At 44.1% G+C, this 17,222-nt stretch overlaps 1 protein-coding gene across 5 annotated transcripts in view; it reads left to right on the top strand.

Moving 5' to 3' along the window:
• The first annotated feature begins 514 nt into the window (after positions 1-514).
• Positions 515-17,222, top strand: part of LOC131960500 (uncharacterized) — a 40,350-nt gene continuing 23,642 nt past the window's right edge. For 3 of the 5 annotated variants that reach the window (XM_059325732.1, XM_059325734.1, XM_059325730.1), the window contains exon 1: positions 515-776. The gene's annotated coding sequence lies outside the window, so the exon portion shown is untranslated. Of the gene's footprint in view, positions 777-5,576; positions 5,676-6,162; positions 6,470-17,222 lie in introns of those variants that run through there. The other 2 variants (XM_059325733.1, XM_059325731.1) reach the window with 2 other exon arrangements.

Below are 17,222 nucleotides of genomic sequence, written 5' to 3'. Positions count from 1 at the left end.
ACATGGTGAATCATATAGAATATAAAACTTGTGGTGACACACTTTAGTTTAATCTGTGATCTGTCTTCAGTATGTCTTCTTCGGTATGAAACTACAGCGATGTTGCGATGTATAAGATCAGTCCGATCAGCTGCTGCGTCTATTCAATAAGTCAATGCCTCCTCTATCCTCTATTCTCTATCCTCCGATCACAAATAAGAGCTTTGGGACGGTCGTAAAGATGGCGCCCGCGAAAGAACTTCCGGTTCAAGCGAGGATAGAGGATAGACGAGGCGAAAATTAAGGGAGATGAGACGCAGCCATAGTTTTCTTGCCATTTGGGAGCCGAAAAAGCCGGCTCTTCTTGGTGAGCTGAGACAAATGATCCGGATCACTGAAAAGAGACTAGATTCCCATCACCATAAAGCTGGGAAACACACCCCTTCCAAAGAGAAGACAAACCGACCAATCAGGGCTCACGCTGAAAGCATAAAACCAGTCAGGCCCGCCCACATCCCCATCAGACTTTGAGACCATCAACAAACTCAGTCATGGACAGATGAGCACACTGAGGACTGCGGTTCACTGGGAATATTAGAGAAAATTCAACTTCGGCTTCCTACTTCCAAACCATGGCTGTTTACAGATAACAACCATGTTACCAGAGTCGTCCCGAGTGGAGTTTTATTCAGTGAAAATTCAGTGTAGGGAAAATTTGCTGTTAATGAGGCTTTTGCATCGGTTTTTCGGACGCTGTGGGAGCTGGTAGATGTTAAGAGGTGACAGGCGGTGATGCGGTAAGTAAAGTTGACCGTTGGAGGACAGTCGACGTTTCTATTGTTCATCTGTGTTTTAACTTATTTCTTTGACAAGATAGTAAGTTTACAGCCTACAACACACGGAGGTTTTCCTTCCAGTAATGTGACGCAGTTTAAACGTCAGTTTCGCGCCAGTAATTTCGGAAAATTTTAATATAAATAAATGTATATGGGTCAGTGACAAATAAGTGTTGGCACCTACATTGTATTTACAACAGACTTATAATTACTTAATTCTAAAAAAAAAAAAAAAAAACATCAAATTATTATTTTTTTGTATTTCTACATTTACACATTTTGTCAATATTGAGCAGAACAGATCCTATTTTTCCTAAAGTTTTGACCAATTATTTAAAATTTGTTCTATACCATTGTGTTGCAATGTAAACGTGGATTGTATTTTTTCTCATTTTAGTTCACATTTATTTTCCTGTGTATATATACAGAAAATAAAAAAAGTACCTGGTTACACCAACTGACACTGGGATAGATCACGTCATTGACCCATATATCGTCGGCGTTTTAAAACGGACATGAAAGTAACCCAACTGTTGATAGCGTGTCTGTCCCTAAAATTAATACATTTATAGTCAGTAGCGTTTGCACTGTGGTGCATGTACAATAAAACAATACTCTTCAGAAGCCGTTATGACTCTTCAGCAGACAGATGATAGAACACAGTCAAATTCAGTCAAATGAGACAAGAGCTGAATTTTTGCTTGTAAGATAAAAGTCCCCAGTCTGATTTCCAGCTGACGGAGAGTTGCCTGAGAAGTGAGTAGGCGTCTCCTCCCACTGGCCTCTTTGATTAATTGGCAGCAGCCGGAGAAAGTAGCTCACCGGCTGCAGCAAATTGTTTTAGGTTCTCGCTCAGTGTAATGAAGGACAAAAAAAACTAGTCAAACGATGTTTGGAAAGGTGAAATCCTAAAGCTCACTAATGCTGGGCTTACACCAAACGATTTACACAGTCCCAGACTAAAAACTTAATGTCTTTCGTAAATCTAGGAGTTTTACTTCTTTTCTTCTTTTTTCTTCTTTTTTTTTTTCCAACACAAACCACTGCACACTGCAACCGCAAACCACTGCACACACTAGAGCAGCTGCAGCCAAAAGCTGCTTCTCCTCCGTTTGTAAGTTTTTACTGTTTTTACTTGGGGGCGCTGTTTCTTAGTAAAGAGAACAGTAAGGAGACCCATTTAAAATGTATAAATAAATGTATACATAAATAAGTAATACATAATCAATGATTAATGTATGATTAACTAAATGAAAGTTGATAGAGCTGATTAATATAATTATTCAATCAAACAGGACATAAATCATGAATTCATTTCTAGATGTTCCTTTCCTTTATTCTTCCTTATATCTATTTTTACTGTAAAATAGTCAACTTTTCATGTGATAAAAACAAACACTTTTTCAGCTTTGTGAGGGTGCAAGGTGGCGTCTTCTCCCAAAACATTGGGATTGTAATGTGGAAAATAAATATTAAAATATCCTACATAAGTAAAACTTGAATAAGTAAACTACAATCAAAACAAATAAAATGGACTCAGGATCGGTTAACAAAAATAGAGATAAATATAAATTATTTTTATCTTATAAATAATATATAAACAGCTGTTTGGGAGAGTTTTTGGCCATTCCTACCGACTGTCAAACTTTTGCAGTATTACTTTTAATAGTGAAAACCCCAAAAAGCACAAAGTCTGCGTTACAATAAGGCGGCAACCTCCGTGTCTGAGCAAGGAGGCAAACCAGGAAGTGCCTTAAGCTGCATTCTACTAAAAATTCAAGCAGGGGGCGCAAGTTTGGCTGCAAAAAAATTTGTCCATTCATTTCAATGCAAAATTTGAAAACTTCCCACTTGATTTATCACCTCAGAATGTTTTTTAGGACAACACTATAGTCTCAATCGCTAGTAAAAATAAATCTTCAAGACTTCTAATAATGGCCACATTTAGAATAAAAAAGAAGATAAAGAATCGTATGATTTGGGGCGTGGCTACCTTTGATTGACAGGTCACTAACAAGGCTAGCCGTCATCAGAAGCAGAACAATGCATATTCACGGCAACGTGTCAATAAAGTTATATTTAACTTTATAGATGTAAAAAAATGACATTTAGAGGTTTGGTCTCATAACTTTGACCCTTTCACTGTATTTTCACTTAATGACAGTTTATTTGAACGTTTTGTTAAGTAAAAATGTCTTGTTCAGCGTTTGGTTGGACTAACAGACACTCCAAGGAGTCGCTGCTCAGTTTTCTTAGGTAAGTAACAAACATTTTGTTTTTCTTTTTTTGCTAGCCAAAACTAACATTAGAGTTAATGCTCCAGGTAATGCTAACATGAATTAGCAGCAGCTTCTCTCAGTCAGGTTGAGGTGTAGAGAGGCTGTAGTCAGTGATCAGTTCCCTCTCGCTCCTCCACAGTCCAGATATGGTCTGCTCCCCGTATCGGAAACAAGCTGAACTCGATGCTTCCAACGGGCCACAAACCAATGGGTGATGTCATGGTGACTATGTCCATTATTTATATACAGTCTATGGTTACAACATGTCCAATATATAGGAGTAGCATGGCACCTTTAGTCTGGGTAGTGTCTGCCCTGAACATCATATTGTCTTGAAGAACATTGTTTACTAGTAATTGAGACCATAGTGTTGTTATGACAATTTTTTCTGAGGTAATATATTAAGTGAGAAGTTGACTCATTTTGTATTGAGCTAGATAAGACCAAAATGTTTCTGCAACCACCGTCAGCACCCCCTGTTGGAATTCTTGGCAGAAAGCAGCTTAAGGCACTTCCAGGTTTGCCTCACTGCTCAGACCCGGAGGTTGCCGTGTGGAAAGAAGCAGTCTGGCGAAAATGTTGATGGCTTATGACAAATGCACATGTTAATGAAAATCTATTGAGTCCAGAAAAACTATTGTGTCCATTTTATATATTGAACGATATAGTAATTATCATCACAGGCCTTTTGTAAGGCATCCTAATGTATCCTAAAACTCTGATTTAACATGGAGCCTGACTGATATGAGACAACAGATTTATTAGGGACCGAGCACTAACGGTGCGAAGACCCTATTGTAATTGGTCCGTCTATTATTATTCTTCCGCTTCTCCCAAATGAATCGCCTGCAAAACGCCTTTATCATATTCAAAACCCCATCAAATTTGGAATACACATAAATCTCCGCTGAAATTTACGTATTCTAGTGGTCGCGGGAAATGGGCGTGGCAAAATGACTCAACAGCGCCCCCTTGAAAGTAAAGAAAATTCAGCCCCTCGCACAGGAATGTCGTAGAGACACGAAATTTGGGACATACATGTATCATGGGAAGACGCACCAAAAAGTCTCAAGAACCCATAGACTAAAACGTACAGGAAGTCGGCCATCTTGGATCGAAAATGGCGTTTCCTGCTGTTTTGGCCCATTTCCACCTCGCATAATTTAACGAACTCCTCCTACAGATTTCATCCAATTCTCTTCAAACTTGGTCAGTACCATCACAAGGCCTTGGGGATCAAAAGTTGTATAAATCTTTACCGACGGTCAAACTATGTAATAAAACCATAAAATCCATAAAACACGAGATTGTTATAACTTCTCCATTCTTTGTCCCATCTGGTCCAAACTTCTCATGCTTCATCAGAGTCCATCCCTTAACACTTCTACATAACAATATTTCATAAATCCCCGCCCCTTATGCTATATCCACGCCCCCTTTCATCACATGACCAATTTGCATACTTTACCAAACTCCTCCAACAGATTTCATCGCATTGATTTCAAACTTGGTCAATACCATCACAAGGGCTTTGGGATCAAAAGTTATATAAATCTTTACCGCCTGTCACACTATGTGGGCGTGGCATGGCGGCAAAATATGGCGTCTCGCCATAACACACAAGACTGTATAACTTGACCATACATTGTCCAATCTGTCCCACATTTCACACACGTTATTAGGATTCAGCCCGGAACACACCCACGTGTCAATATTGACACACAGTCATAGCGCCCCCTGCTGGCTACAGCAAGTAACTTGTTTTATACCTCCCACGAGCACAGTGGTAGGAGACACGCCATTTGGGATGCATAGGGACTGACCCCACATCGCCGCGCCCTACGTGCCCTCCCCCGACGGCTCCACTCTGCGAGGGCCCGTTCAGTACTGCTTGCAGTCCTAGTTATCTATTGGTTTTACAGAACATATAATGCAAATAGGTGTTAGCTGTAGATTTTTATATACTACATTTTAATGTTGAGTAATTGAATGGTACTTGTGGTGGGCAAAGCAGTGTTTTGCAGTGAACTGAATTATTAGAATTGGTTCATTGAATGACCTGCAGTAGATGATCTGTATATTCCCAGTTTGGAGAACCAGACGTATGATTCAGGCAGAAAACAAATCAATTTATTGCTGCAAACTGGGACTGCAAAAAACATTTTTTGCCACCTAAACAAAGGCCAACCTTTAAAGTGTAATACCAGTTTGTGTATGCTACATTCAGGATATGTCCCCTGATTTTTGTTGCTATCCACAGCCGTTTCATTTGGCACTACTTTTTCTTAAACCCGAGAACTTCCATTTTCCTACGGATACGCACTTATATACAATTATATAATATAATAGCACTTGCATGCTTTGTGTACTGCTGCAGAATACAGTTGAGTTCTATGGCTGACAAAGAATTGTGTCACATAAAGGGGTATAACATTTTTAAGGTGGGCCTTTTTTTATATGGTTAAAATATGTTTTGTGTCAGTCCCCATCTGCAGCAATACATACATTCATTCAAGCCTCAGCTTCTCCAACCTGGGAACGTGCAGACCGTCATCTACTGCAGGTGACACACTGACTGTGGGTAAGTACCTCATACAACCCCACTTCAAAAGATCAAAGCTGTCCCTTTAAATACAATAGTTGCCACTATTTCCTACTTCAAGACATGAAACAAGGGTGTGCTTGAAGAGCTGCCACTCTCACAGGTCTCCTTTTTACTGTACTAGTACGTTCAGTGTTAGAATCACTGACTGATGCCATGGCAGAGAGAGGGGCGGAATTGAGCCAATTAGAGTTCCTGTTTTGTGGAGTTTATTCAGTACACAAACCGAATCACTGACTGACCATGTCTTGCAGACAGCGGGTGTGCTCCTTTTCAAAAAGCTGGCACATGTTACTGCAAGGTAATTGACGAGTGGCGAGGGAGGAGTTTATTACTGAAATGGAGAAGAAATGTCAGCGGGAGGAGACGTCACCTTTTAAAGAAACTTTAAACTGTTAAAAAGATTTAAGCTAATTGTTATAATAATAATAATACATTTGATTTTTATAGCAAAGTATTATAATCTGCCTTGGAGTTTTGTGGTTTGCATGTATCGCTTTTGTATGTCCACAGAGAAAGCCAACAGATAACTTCTTGCCTCATTTTGACCAGACAACAATGGAAGTGAAGTCGGATCAAATCTGGAGCAGCTTTTTCTCATAAGCTCTGATGGATTTGTGACAACGACGCCTACAATGCAACTGAGAACATCTTTTTGGAACTGTCCCACTGGTTCTGGCTTGGCATGTGTATTGGATGTATATCCTGTGAGACAGTGGCCTACTGTTATTAGCCAAGTTCATCAAAGGCCTAGACAGGGATAAGGAGTGGAGGTTGGCCAGTGATTTCCTGTTTTTGAGCTGTGTTCATTAGGGACCGAGCACCGAAGGTGCGAGGACCCTATTGTAATTGGTCCATTTATTATTATTACGCCAAATGAATCGGCTTTTTGAGGCCTTTATCATATTCAAAAACTCCCCAAACTTGGCACAAAATTAAATCGTGACGAAAATTTACGTATTTCATTGCTTTCAGAAATGGCCGTGGCAAAATGACCTACTAGCGCCCCCTTGAATTCAGCCCCTCACACAGGTTTGTCGTACAGACACGAAATTTGGTACAGACATGTATCATGGGAAGACGCACCAAAAAGTCTCAAGAAGCCATACCCTAAAATGTACAGTAAGTCGGCCATCTTGGATTTTATATGGAATTTTCGCCATTTCCGCGTTGCATACTTTAACAAACTCCTCCTACAGATTTCACCCGATTTACTTCAAACTTGGTCAGTACCATCACAAGGCCTTTGGGAGCAAAGCTTATTCAAACCTTTACCGCCGGTCACACTATGTGGCGCTGGCATGGCGGCAAAATATGGCGTCTCGCCATATAACACAACATCCTTATAACTTTTCCATACTTTGTCCCATCTGCTCCAAACTTCTCATGCTTCATCAGAGTCCAGCCCTTAACACTTCTAAATAACCATCTTTCACCAAGCCCCGCCCCTTATGCTTTATCCACGCCCCCTTTCGTAAAATGACCACGTTGCATACTTAACATAACTCCTCCAACAGATTTAATCCCATTGAATTCAAACTTGGTCAGTACCATCACAAGGCCTTGGGGAACAGAACTTATCAACACCTTTACTGACCTTCACAATATGTGGGCGTGGCATGGCGGCAAAATATGGCGTCTCGCCATCTAACACCAGACGGGATAACTTGAACATACATTGTCCAATCTGTCCCAAATTTCACATAGGAGGGGAGAGAGTTCAGCATCCTGACAGCTTGGTGTATGAAGCTGTTTCTGAGTCTGGTGGTGCGGCAGTAGAGACTTCTGTACCTCCTACCAGAGGGTAGGAGGCTGAACAGGCTGTGTGCAGGGTGGCTGGTGTCGTTCGCTATTGAGGTAGCTTTCCGGGTGAGGTGGTTGGTGTAAGTGGCTTGCAGGGAGGGGAGTGGGGCTCCAATGATCTTGCTAGCTGTGTTCACTACGCGTTGCAGTGCTTTCTTGCTGTGTTCAGTGCAGCTACCGCCCCACACAGTGATGCAGCTGGACAGGATGCTTTCAATGGTGCCCCGGTAGAAAGTGTTCAGGATGAATGTGGGGGCTTTCGCTCTCTTAAGCTTGCGAAGGAAGTAGAGGCGCCGCTGGGCTTTCTTCGCCAGTGATGCAGAGTTGGTGGCCCAGGAGAGGTCCTCGCTGATGTGCACCCCCAGGAATTTGGTGCCTCTCACCCTCTCCACAGCAGCACCATCGATGGTCAGTGGTGGGTGTTCGGTGTGGCCCCTCCTGAAGTCAACCACAATCTCCTTTGTTTTGCTGACATTCAGCAGGAGGTTGTTGTCTCTGCACCACGTGGTCAGACGGTTGACCTCCTTCCTATAGTGGGTCTTGTCGTTCTTGGTGATGAGACCCACCAGAGTTGTGTCATCCGCAAACTTCACCATGTGATTTGTGCTGTAGGTTGGTGTGCAGTCGTGAGTCAGCAGGGTGAAGAGCAGGGGACTCAGCACGCAGCCTTGTGGGGCTCCTGTGCTCAGTGTGATGCAGCTTGAGGTGTTATTGCCGACTCGAACTGCTTGAGGCCTCTCACAGAGGAAGTCCAGTATCCAGTTGCAGAGGGAGGTGTTGAGCCCCAGCTTGACTAGTTTACAGATGAGTTGTTGTGGAATGATGGTGTTGAAAGCTGAGCTGAAGTCTATGAAGAGCATTCTCACATGTGAGTCTGCTTTCTCCAGGTGGGTGAGGGCACCCACTTCAGGGGCTAGCCGTTCAAAGCACTTCATAATGATGGGGGTCAGTGCCACTGGGCGATAGTCATTGAAGCAGGATGGAGCCGGTTTCTTTGGTACAGGTATGATGATGGAGGTCCAGCCTGGGACACACTCACGGGTCAATAGTGACACACAGTCATAGCGCCCCCTGCTGTTTTACACCTACCACAAGCACAGTGGTAGGAGACACGCAATTTGGTACGCATAGGGACTGAGCCAACAGCGCCGAGTCCGATGTGCCCTCCCCTGACGGCGCCTACCACGACGGCTCTACTCTGCGAGGGCCCGTTCAGTACTGCGCGCAGTCCTAGTTAGGGACCGAGCACTAACGGTGCGAGGACCCTATTGAAATTGGTCCGTTTATTATTATTAGGGACCGAGCACTAACGGTGCGAGGACCCTATTGAAATTGGTCCATTTATTAGGGACCGAGCACTAACAGTGCAAGGACCCTATTGTTATTGGTCCGTTTATTATTATAACGGCAAATGAATCGCCTTTTTGAGGCCTTTATCATATTCAAAAACTCACAAAACTCGGCACAAAATTCAATCGTGTCGAAAATTTACGTATTTCATTGCTTTCAGAAATGGGCGTGGCAAAATGACCTACTAGCGCCCCCTAGAATTCAGCCCCTCAAACAGGTTTGTCGTAGAGACACGAAATTTGGGACATACATGTATCATGGGAAGACGCACCAAAAAGTCTCAAGAAGCCATACCTTAAAATGTACAGGAAGTCGGCCATCTTGGATTATATATGGAATTTTCGCCATTTCCACGTTACATACTTTAACGAACTCCTCCTACAGATTTCACCCGATTTACATCAAACTTGGTCAGTACCATCACAACGACTTTGGGATCAAAAGTTGTATAAAGCTTTACCGCCGCTCACACTATGTGGGCGTGGCATGGCGCCAAAATATGGCGTCTCGCCATAAAACATCAGATCCTTATAATTTTCCCATTCTTTGTCCAATCTTGTCCAAACTTCTCATGCTTCATCAGAGTCCAGCCCTTAACACTTCTGAAAAACAATATTTTAAAAAGCCCCGCCCCTTTTGCTTTATCCACGCCCCCTTTCATAAAATGACCACGTTGCATACTTTACATAACTCCTCCAACAGATTTAATCCCATTGACTTCAAACTTGGTCAGTAGCATCACAAGGCCTTTGGGATCAAAAGTTGTATAAATCGTTACCGCCTGTCACACTATGTGGGCGTGGCATGGCGGCAAACTATGGCGTCTCGCCATAAAACACGAGACTGGCTAACTTGACCATACATTGTCCAATCTGTCCCAAATTTCACACACGTGATTAGGGTCCAGCCCGGGACACACCCATGTGTCAATATTGACTACAGTCATAGCGCCCCCTGTTGGCAACAGCAAGTAACTTGTTTTATACTTAGCCCTTGCACTAGGTTTCACGTAGAGACACGAAATTTGGTACACACATGAATCATGTGGAGACGCACCAAAAAGCCTCTTGGACCCATACCTCAAACCCAACAGGAAGTCCGCCATCTTGGTTTGAATATCGCACCCTTCATCGTTTTTGGCCATTTCCAGGTCGCATACTTTAACGAACTCCTCCTACAGATTTCACCCGATTTACTTCAAACTTGGTCAGTACCATCACAAGGCCTTTGGGATCAAAAGTTGTATAAATCGTTACCGCCTGTCACACTATGTGGGCGTGGCATGGCGGCAAAATATAGCGTCTCGCCATGAAACACAGAACTGTATAATTTCACCATACATTGTCTCAACTGTCCCAAATTTCACACACGTGATGAGGGTCCACCTCTGAACACACCCACATGTCAATATTGACACACAGTCATAGCGCCCCCCGCTAGCAACAGGAAGTAACAACTTTAACGCCTAGCCCCAGCAGTAGGTTTCATGTAGAGATACGAAATTTGGTACACACGTGCTTCATGTAGAGACGCACCAAAAAGCCTCTTGGACCCATACCTCAAACCCAAGAGGAAGTCCGCCATCTTGGTTTGAATATCGCACTTGTCATCGTTTTTGGCCATTTCCAGGTCTCATACTTTAACGAACTCCTCCTACAGATTTCATCCAATTCTCTTCAAACTTGGTCAGTAGCCACACAAAGCCTTTGGGATCAAAAGTTGTATAAATCTTTACCGCCGCTCACACTATGTGGGCGTGGCATGGCGCCAAAATATGGCGTCTCCCCATAAAACACGAGATTGTTATAACTTCTCCATTCTTTGTCCCATCTGCTCCAAACTTCTCATGCTTCATCAGAGTCCAGCCCTTAACACTTCCACATAACAATATTTCATAAAGCCCCGCCCCTTATGCTTTATCCACGCCCCGTTTCATAAAATGACCATGTTGCATACTTTACATAACTCCTCAGACAGATTTCACCCCATGGACTTCAAACTTGGTCAGTAGCATCACAAGGCCTTTGGGATCAAAAGTTGTATAAAGCTTTACCGACGGTCACACTATGTGGGCGTGGCATGGCGGCAAAATATGGCGTCTCGCCATAACACACGAGACTGTATAACTTGACCATACATTGTCCAATCTGTCCCAAATTTCACACACGTGATTAGGGGCCAGCCCGAAACACACCCACGTGTCTATATTGACACACAGTCATAGCGCCCCCTGCTGGCTACAGCAAGTATTATGTTTTATACCTACCCTTAGCAAAGTGGTAGGAGACAAGCCATTTGGTAAGCATAGGGACTGAGACCACAGCGCCACGTCCGACTTGCCCTACCCCGACGTGCCCTTCCCCCGACGGCTCCACTCTGCGAGGGCCCGTTCAGTACTGCTTGCAGTCCTAGTTAGGGACCGAGCACTAACGGTGCGAGGACCCTATTGAAATTGAAGGAATTATTAGGGACCGAGCACTAACGGTGCGAGGACCCTATTGAAATTGGTCCGTTTATTAGGGACCGAGCACTAACGGTGCGAGGACCCTATTGTAATTGAAGGAATTATTATTATTCATCTCCCAAATGAATCGCCTTTTTGGGGGCCTTATCATATTCAAAAACTCACCATTTTTGGAATATAACTTGATGTCACGTGAAATTTACGTTTTCTAGTATTCGCGGGAATGGGCGTGGCAAAATGACTCACTAGCGCCCCCTAAATTTCACTACCTCACACAGGTTTGTCGTAAACACACGAAATTTGGTACATACGTGTATCATGACAAGACGCACCAAAAAGTCTCAAGAAGCCATACCCTAAAATGTACAGGAAGTCGGCCATCTTGGATCGAATATGGAATTTTCGCCATTTCCACGCCGCATACTTTAACGAACTCCTTCTACAGATTTAACCCGATGGACTTCAAACTTGGTCAGTACCATCACAACAACTTTGGGATCAAAAGTTGTATAAAGCTTTACCGACGGTCACACTATGTGGGCGTGGCATGGCGCCAAAATATGGCGTCTCGCCATGAAACACGAGATCGTTATAACTTCTCCATTCTTTGTCCCATCTGGTCCAAACTTCTCATGCTTCATCAGAGTCCAGCCCTTAACACTTCTAACGAACAATATTTCATAAAGCCCCGCCCCTTATGCTTTATCCACGCCCCCTTTTACAAAATGACCACGTTGCATACTTTGACGAACTCCTCCTACAGATTTCACCCGATTGACTTCAAACTTGGTCACTACCATCACAAGGCCTTTGGGATCGAAAGTTGTATAAATCTTTACCGACGGTCACACTATGTGGGCGGGGCATGGCGCCAAAATATGGCGTCTCGCCATAACCCACGAGACTGTATAACTTGACCATACATTGTCCAATCTGTCCCAAATTTCACACAAGTGATTAGGGTCCAGCCCGGAACACACCCACATTTCAATATTGACACACAGTCATAGCGCCCCCCGCTGGCAACAGGAAGTAACAACTTTTATGCCTAGCCCCAGCAGTAGGTTTCACGTAGAGACACAAAATTTGGTACACACGTGCTTCATGTGGAGACGCACCAAAAAGCCTCTTGGACACATACCTCAAACCCAACAGGAAATCCGCCATCTTGGATTGCCTATCGCACTTGTCATCATTTTTGGCCATTTCCAGGTCGCATACTTTAACGAACTCCTCCTACAGATTTCATCCAATTCTCTTCAAACTTGGTCAGTGGCATCACAAGGCCTTTGGGATCAAAAGTTGTATAAATCTTTACCATCGGTCACACTATGTGGGCGTGGCATGGCGGCAAAATATGGCGTCTCGCCATAAAACACTAGATTGTTATAACTTTTCCATTCTGTGTCCCATCTGGTCCAAACTTCTCATGCTTCATCAGAGTCCAGCCCTTAACACTTGTAAATAACAATATTTCATAAAGCCCCGCCCCTTATGCTTTATCCACGCCCCCTTTCATAAAATGACCACGTTGCATAATTTACATAACTCCTCTAACAGATTTCACCCCATGGACTCCAAACTTGGTCACCACCATCACAAGGCCTTTGGGATCAAAAGTTGTATAAATCTTACCCGACGGTTACACAATGTGGGCGTGGCATGGCGGCAAAATATGGCGTCTCGCCATAACACACCAGACAGTATAGCTTGCCCGTACATTGTCCAATCTGTCCCAATTTTCTCACAGGTGATGAGGGTCCAGCCCTGAACACACCCACATGTAAATATTGACACATAGTAATAGCGCCCCCTGCTGGCAACAGGAAGTAACAACTTTAATGCCTAGCCCCAGCAGGAGGTTTCACGTAGAGATACGAAATTTGGTACACATGTGCTTCATGTGGAGACGCACCAAAAAGCCTCTTGGACCAATACCTCAAACACAACAGGAAGTCCGCCATCTTGGTTTGAGAATCACAGCATTCATTGTTTTTGGCTATTTCCATGACGCATACTTTAACGAACTCCTCCTACAGATTTCATCCAATTGACTTCAAACTTGGTCAGTACCATCACAAGGCCTTTGGGATCAAAAGTTGTATAAATCTTTACCGACGGTCACACTATGTGGGCGTGGCATGGCGGCAAAATATGGCGTCTCGCCATGAAACACAGGACTGTATAACTTGACCATACATTGTCCAATCTGTCCCAAATTTCACACACATGACTAGGGTCCAGCCCAGAACACACCCACATGTCATTATTGACACACAGTCATAGCGCCCCCTGCTGGCTACAGCAAGTAACTTGTTTTACACCTACCACAAGCACAGTGGTAGGAGACACGCAATTTGGTACGCATAGGGACTGAGCCAACAGCGGCGCGTCCGATGTGCCCTCCCCTGACGGTGCGTTTCCCGACGGCTCCACTCTGCGAGGGCCCGTTCAGTACTGCGCGCAGTCCTAGTTATTAGGGACCGAGCACTAACGGTGCGAGGCCCCTATTGTTATTGGTCTGTCCTTCCCAGAAATGAATCGCTAATTTGGACGCTTTATCATATTCAAAAACTCACCATATTTGGAATAAATGTCAATCTCACGTGAAATTTACGTATTCTAGTGTTCGCGGGAATGGGCGTGGCAAAATTACTCACTAGCGCCCCCTAAATGTCATTATTTCACACTGGTTTGTCGTAGACACACGAAATTTGGGACATACGTGTATCATGGGAAGACGCACCAAAAAGTCTGGGTAAGCTATTCTCTAAAACGTACAATCGAATATGGCATTTACCCCATTTCCACCCCGCATACTTTAACGAACTCCTCCTACAGATTTTATCCAATTGCCTTCAAACTTGGTCAGTAGCATTACAAGGCCTTTGGGATCAAAAGTTATTCAAATCTTTACCGACGGTCACACTATGTGGGCGTGGCATGGCGGATAACTTCACCATACATTGTCTAATCTGTACCAAATTTCACACACGTGATGACAGTCCAGCCCGGAACACACCCACATGTCAATATTGACACACACTCATAGCGCCCCCCGCTGGCTACAGGAAGTAACATGTTTTAGACCTTCCCAGAGCACAGTAGTAGGACGCATACTTTAACGAACTCCTCCTACAGATTTCATCCAATTGACTTCAAACTTGGTCAGTACCATCACAAGGCCTTTGGGATCAAAAGTTGTATATATCTTTACCGACGGTCACACTATGTGGGCGTGGCATGGCGGCAAAATATGACGTCTCGCCATGAAACACGGGACTGTATAACTTCACCATACATTGTCTCATCTGGCCCAAAATTCTTACATGTGATGAGGGTCCACCTCTGAACACACCCACATGTCAATATTGACACACAGTCATAGCGCCCCCCCACTGGCTAAAGGAAGTCACATGTTTTCTACTTAGCCCTAGCAGTAGGCTCCACGTAGAGACACGAAATTTGGTACACACATGAATCATGTGGAGACGCACCAAAAAGCCTCTTGGACCCATACCTCAAACCCAACAGGAAGTCCGCCATCTTGTTTTGAATATCGCACAATTCAGTGTTTTTTCCCAATTCCACCTCCCATACTTTAACAAACTAACACAATTAACACCAAACTTGGTATACTTATTGTCAATGCCCTCCTGAGGATAACCCTTGAAGATTTTATTGATCGGCCCCTAGGTGGCGCTCTGGTGGCACTTTAATTGAATAAGTGCCACTGTGCCCAGACCATAAGACTTAAGGCAATGAAATTCATAGGGGTGGTATAGACTGGCCCCTGTAATGCACAAACCCTGACGGCAGCATGCCCTGACACGCGTGTACTGCGAGGGCCCGTTCAGTACTGCGCGCAGTCCTAGTTAGGGACCGAGCACTAACGGTGCGAGGACCCTATTGTAATTGGTCCGTCTATTATTATTCTTATTTATCCCAAAAAGTAATCGCCTTTTTGGGGGCTTTATCATATTCAAAAACTCGCCATTTTTGGAATGTACATAAATCTTTGCTGAAATTTACGCATTCTAGTGGTCCCGGGAATGGGCGTGGCAAAATGACTCAACAGCGCCCCCTTGAAAGTCAAGAAAATTCAGCCCCTCGCAAAGGAATGTCGTAGAGACACGAAATTTGGGACATACATGTATCATGGGAAGACGCACCAAAAAGTCTCAAGAACCCATACCCTAAAACGTACAGGAAGTCGGCCATCTTGGATCGAAAATGGCGTTTCCTGCTGTTTTGGGCCATTTCCACGTCTCATACTTTAACGAACTCCTCCTACAGATTTCATCCAATTCTCTTCAAACTTGGTCAGTACCATCACAAAGCCTTTGGGATCAAAAGTTGTATAAATCTTTACCGTCGGTCACACTATGTGGGCGTGGCATGGCTGCAAAATATGGCGTCTCGCCATAAAACACAAGATTGTTATAACTTTTCCATTCTTTGTCCCATCTGGTCCAAACTTCTCATGATTCATCAGAGTCCCGCCCTTAACACTTCTACATAACAATATTTCATAAAGCCCCGCCCCTTATGCTTTATCCACGCCCCCTTTCATCACATGACCACATTGCATACTTTACATAACTCCTCCAACAGATTTAATCCCATTGACTTCAAACTTAGTCAGTACCATCACAAGGCCTTTGGGATCAAAAGTTGTATAAATCTTCACCGACGGCCACACTATGTGGGCGTGGCATGGCGGCAAAATATGGCGTCTCGCCATAAAACACGACACTGGCTAACTTGACCATACATTGTCCAATGTGTCCCAAATTTCACACACGTGATTAGGGTCTAGCCCGGGACACACCCATGTGTCAATATTGACACACAGTCATAGCCCCCCTGCTGGCAACAGCAAGTAACTTGTTTTATACTTAGCCCTTGCACTCGGTTTCACGTAGAGACACGAAATTTGGTACACACATGAATCATGTGGAGACGCACCAAAAAGCCTCTTGGACCCATACCTCACACCCAACAGGAAGTCCGCCATCTTGGTTTGAATATCGTACTTGTCATCGTTTTTGGCCATTTCCAGGTTGCATACATTAACGAACTCCTCCTACAGATTTCACCCGATTTACTTCAAACTTGGTCAGTACCATCACAAGGCCTTTGGGATCAAAAGTTGTATAAATCTTTACCGATGGTCACACTATGTGGGCGTGGCATGGCGGCAAATCATGGCGTCTCGCCATCTAACACCAGACTGTATAACTTGACCATACATTGTCCAATCCGTCCCAAATTTCACACACGTGATTAGGGTCCATCCCGGGACACACCCACATGTCAATACTTACACACAGTCATAGCGCCCCCTGCTGGCTACAGCAAGTATTATGTTTTACACCTACCCCGAGCACAGTGGTTGGTCGGATTAACACCAAACTTGGTATACTTATTGTCAATGCCCTCCTGAGGATAACCCTTGAAGATATTATTGATCGGCCCCTAGGTGGCGCTCTGGCGGCAGTTTAATTTAATATTAGTGCCACTGTGCCCAGACCACAAGTCTTAAGGCAATGAAATTCATAGGGGTGGTATAGACTGGCCCCTGTAACGCACACACCCCGACGGTAGCATGCCCCGACACGCGTGTACTGCGAGGGCCCGTTCAGTACTGCGCGCAGTCCTAGTTAGGGACCGAGCACTAACGGTGCGAGGACCCTATTGAAATTGGTCCGTCTATTATTAGGGACCGAGCACTAACGGTGCAAGGACCCTATTGAAATTGGTCCGTTTATTAGGGACCGAGCACTAACAGTGCGAGGACCCTATTGAAATTGGTCCGTTTATTATTAGGGACCGAGCACTAACGGTGCGAGGACCCTATTGTAATTGGTCTGTTTTTTATTATTCTTTGTCTTCCGGATTATGAATCG

The sequence above is a fragment of the Centropristis striata genome, chromosome 22 (genome assembly GCF_030273125.1).
Source record: "Centropristis striata isolate RG_2023a ecotype Rhode Island chromosome 22, C.striata_1.0, whole genome shotgun sequence".
NCBI classification, from domain to species: domain Eukaryota; kingdom Metazoa; phylum Chordata; class Actinopteri; order Perciformes; family Serranidae; genus Centropristis; species Centropristis striata.
The sequence above is the reverse complement of the archived record's forward strand: the minus strand, read 5'-3'. Positions and strand labels throughout refer to the sequence as shown.